We start from the raw sequence: 4,737 nt of genomic DNA, 5'->3' as shown, positions 1-4,737 counted from the left end.
TCCTCTGTCAACTGATAAGCTGAACAGTTTTCTCTTTTGTGCTTCACATACTCTTGGTGAAATAGTAGAGAAGTTAATCTACCAATGGCACTAGGTCCTCGAGAAATATTGGCCAGAACATATGAGTAGGCCAGTCAGCCACACAGCAAAACCCATCCTATAGGTAACTTTGTGTGCTCCCAGGCGTAAGAACTTTGTTCTGTGCTATTACATTTTAAGGGAAGTTGTAGCTGTGTTAGATGTTAACACTTAGAGGATCAATTAAAAAATGTTACACATTGCTTTTCTCTGCACAGTCTGATTGTGGCAGACACTTATCCCAACTTGTGAATCACCTCAAGCCCTGCACATCTGGACAGCAGCTGAGTCCTGCCAGTACTGAAGGATTACACAAATGTCATAAGTGTCTCATGTCTTTTAACACATGTGCTGCTCATGGACCAGGTAATGGAGAGAAGGAGAAGGAAGGGATGAGGTTGTGGGCTGTTACCCCCAAAATGATTTTTTCTCATATTCACTGCTGCCACTCTTTGCATCCAGGATCTCTCTGATGGCCATTGGCTGCAGAGTAGCCAGGGATGTCTTCATCAGCTGCAAGGGATCAAAAAGTCAGATCTGCTACAGGGACTCCCAGTCACAGCTTCGCTACCTTTTTACCTGAGCAGAATGAAAGTGTTGCCACAGAACAAAGGATTAAAAAAAACCCCAGGCAGGGATGCGCAAAAAATTTGGTGAGTCTAAGGAAGAAAAGGAGGTGGCTCACAGAAGGAACCAGGAGCAGACACTAAGATGCAGTGGAGCTCCTGAGGGGTGTCCATCTGCCTCTCAGGCTGAGGGAGAGAGGGCAACACATCCCCTCTAGACTGGCATGGAGAGACACAGACAGCAGGTGGAAAGAAGGAGGTGAGTGGAAGAAGGAAACAACATGCCAAACCTGTGTCATGTCCCCTCACGTTGCAGTTCTTGCACATGTGACCAAGAAGAACAGGACTAGAGTCGTTTTCCTGACAACTTTGCCACAAACAAACCACTCAGAAATTACACGAGAACATCACCTGCCCACAAAGGATGCTGCTGGCACTTGATCAGAGACTTCTGCCTGTGCTGACGCCTTTCTGCCCCGGAAATCCTTGAGCTTATCCTGCCGGCACTTACAGAAGTAGCCTTTCATATAGGAAAAAAAAGCAAAATTACCAGGAAATGAAAAGGACACAGTGCAGGAAACCAGGACACATCCCCTACCATTAGCTGGGATGGTACATATTTTACCTGAGCTGGTCACAAAATTATTTCTTCCACAAAGGAGCCTCTGGGCCTCAGGGAAGGCAGGACTGCTATAAAAGGCAGCCCAAGTCTCTGCTCTCTCATCCACTTCTCTCACCTCCTCCTCCTCAGGAACCAGGTGAGTGGGAAGCCTCTTCTCCTCCTCCTGCTGCTGCTTCAAGAGCATCTCTTGCCTGGCTGGAGGTCTCAGTTGGGAGGGACTGTCATAGCGCAGACCTGGGAGCTGCTTCTGCTGGGAGAGGGCAGGGGAGAGAAGGTCTTGTGCAGACAGAGAGAGGCTGGAACTTGGCTGAGGGAGCTCCTGGGCTTTGACCTGGGCAGTGCAATGTGGGCCAGGAGGTGCCTGGGCTGGAGGGTGTTTGGGTGCAGTGCTGCTTCTCATGTGTCCTCACTTTGTGCTTCTCCCTTCTCTCTGTGCCAGGTGCACCTGTGATCCCAAGCCATGTCCTGCTGCCAGCCCTGCAACCCTTGCTGCCAGCCCTGCGGCCCCTGCCCGCTGGCCAACAGCTGCAATGAGTGCTGTGTCAGGCAGTGCCAGAGCTCCCACGTTGTCATTGAGCCGCCTGCTGTGCTGGTGACCCTGCCCGGGCCCATCCTCAGCTCCTTCCCACAGAACACCGCCGTGGGATCCTCCACCTCTGCTGCTGTTGGCAACATCCTCAGCTGTGGCGGAGTGCCCATCAGCTCTGGGGGCTTTGACATCTCCTGCATCACCAACTGCTATGGTGGCAGCAGATGCCGTCCCTGCTAAATCTGCTGGCAATGTCTTCAGGCAAGGGCATCCAAGACTTCAGAACCTTGTTCTCGGCAGAGATAGAGCTTTGGGACATTGTAGTTGGAGCTTTGGACTGTTGCATCCTTTCTTTTACTGTCCCTCTCTCCCCAAGGCTAATATGGACTTCTTGTCTTCCCTTCCTCTGCAGAGCAGTGCAAAGAAAAGCACATGGGAGCTCCATCTTACTGGCTGCTCCTGGTGCTCTCTGTGATCCTTCTCCTTTTCTCCTTTAAACTTATTAAAAGTGTGTTGCATTCAAGCCTTGACCTTTGAGTCGTCTATTGCTCTGGGGCAACTCCTCCAGTCTGCTCAGGAAAAAGGTGGAGTCAACAAAGTATGAGGCTCAGTGCGGCGGATTTTACTTTGCACCCTTCCCTTTTCCCTTGGAGCTGATGAAGAACATCCCTGGCTACTCAGCAGCCAAAGGCCATCATGGAGACTTTGGCTCCAAAGGAGTGGCAATGGGAAACATCAACAATTGTGAACAGCCCACTTCCTATCCTTCCTTCATTGCCTGGCCTAGGGTCTGTGGCCAGCACACCTGGGAACAAGGAGATGAGATCCAAACCTCACACAGGCCCTCAGTACTTGGCATGGCCCAGCTGCTGCCCAGAGCCGCAGGGCTGAGGGGATTCACAAGTAAGAATTGGTAACACACTCAGTCTGGGCAGTGGAGTCTCCATCGCTGTGATCCCAACACCTCCAAAAGGATCTAATGTTTTGTTCCAGGTTTCCATCTTCCCCGTGTCAATGACTTGTGGTTTCACTCCTAATGCCAACATGCAGGAATGTTTTCAGATGTACTTGAAAATTTCTGGTTAATCCTTGGCCTTCAGCCACAGGTCAATGCACCAACTATCATTCCCTGGCTATCCGTGTTCTCTTTGGTGCAGAAAATAAACTTCTGAAGGCATTGCTGGGCTCCAAATACCAGCTTGGGTTCACAGGTCTCTCTGATGCATGCAACATTCCACACATGCTCCTCCTGCCTGGATCGACAGGTAGAGACAGAGCCTTTGTCCATCTTACAGGATGCTGACACACCTTGCTCTCTCCCAAAACCAAGGCTTTATCTGCTCCTCGTGAGACCTGCTGCCCAAGCACTGGTCTCAGTTGCCAGAACCAAACCATCTCCAGTTCCACTTCACTGTGTGTTTGACCCGCACCGGCAACCCCTTCACATGGCTCCATTACAAAAATCTTCTGCCCACTCAAATAATCCTTATAGCTAAACGGGGGAGATACAAGCTGAAGAAGTGGAGTTTAATGTGGCTGAAAATTCCACTAAATGTCCTGGTTCAGAGGATTCTTACCACAGCTAAATACTGAATCTCCCACACAAGCACTTTGATCCGCTAAATCTGCATTACCAGAATATCTTGAGTTTTCCAGAAACAAAGGACAAAATTCAGATAAAAGAATACAGAAGGAAATGCCACTGTCTTGAGAAGTGATTAAAACTTCCTGTTTACCATCTCCTGTGCCAGTAAAAATAAACAAAGCAACAAAACTAGAAAAGCTCCCTAATTAACCACATGGGGAGGATTTGCCTTCCAATTCTTAATGAGTGGTGAGAAACATTCCACACTTCATTAGGGGCAGGGCCATGTGATGCCTTTAGGGGGATCACACATTATAAATCCATTACAAATAACCCAGGCAGCCAGAGCTCTGAGTCTGATGCTACTGTACAAAAACTGTTCCTCTGGGAACTCTAGATGGACCCATCTGTGCCAAGGGGATCCATTTCTGTATAATATCTCCTCAGGAGTGCAGTGAACAGCACAAATTCAATACCAGTATGACACCCAAGTGAAAGATGTGTAAAGAGTTGGGTAAAGAATGCTGTTGATCTCTTATGAGATTTAAAGATTATTTGCATGACTTTGTCAGATATTTCCTGTCCTTGCACAGCACCCTTCATTCATCACAGATGTTTCTCTGTCAATCAAAACCAAATCTCCACCTGCAACATAAGGCCTGCAATCAGTTGTTCACCCACAGAATGAGTTCTTTTCTACTCAGTCTTTTCCAGCTTGGGCCCTCACACCCTTACTTCATCCCAGAGCTCTTTAGTCACTCTAGAAACACTTTTGGACATTATCCCTGGAGCCCACATCAAAGAGCAGCAAATGGTATTGCTCCAAAGGCAGGGCAAGCTCTGCAGCCTTCTGCAACAAGAAACCTCTCGAGACATCAAGTCAGGTTAGGAGACTGCTGCTTAAGATTCCTAAGAGAGGGAGTCTCCTGAAGATGTCACAGGTATTTTCTCCTTCAAGGAGGAACAATTGAGTACAGATCCCTCTGAAAAATTCCCAAATGTGTCTTTTTGTCCTCACCACTTTGCAGGTGATGGCGCCTGCTCTGAAGTTAAAGTCCAGAGGGGAGCAGAAACCTTTTTTCTATTGCCAAAACTCACCATCTTCCAGCCTTCCTCCCCCTGATTTGTTTTGCTGTGGTCCCCACCTGCCCTGCCTTCCTTGCTCTGTGCAGCTGAAGCTCTTGGCTCCATGAGACAGGCACCCACCACACAGCACTGGAAGCAGATCCACTCAGGGTTTCCATGCACAAGCTGGGCAGGATTTCTTGGCATTTCTCCTAATGCTCTTTTAAGCTTTTTAACCTGGAGAATGCAAGAGGCAACCCAGCCTGCAGGGCCAGGGTGTGAGGATGGCCAT

At 48.8% G+C, this 4,737-nt stretch overlaps 1 pseudogene; it reads left to right on the top strand.

Moving 5' to 3' along the window:
- Positions 1-435: 435 nt before the first annotated feature.
- LOC100220369 (feather keratin Cos1-2-like) lies at positions 436-2,035 on the top strand (annotated as a pseudogene).
- Positions 2,036-4,737: the final 2,702 nt, after the last annotated feature.

This window comes from Taeniopygia guttata, chromosome 27 (assembly GCF_048771995.1).
Source record: "Taeniopygia guttata chromosome 27, bTaeGut7.mat, whole genome shotgun sequence".
NCBI lineage: Eukaryota > Metazoa > Chordata > Aves > Passeriformes > Estrildidae > Taeniopygia > Taeniopygia guttata.
Note: the sequence above shows the minus strand (reverse complement) of the source record. Positions and strands in the feature narration are given on the sequence as shown.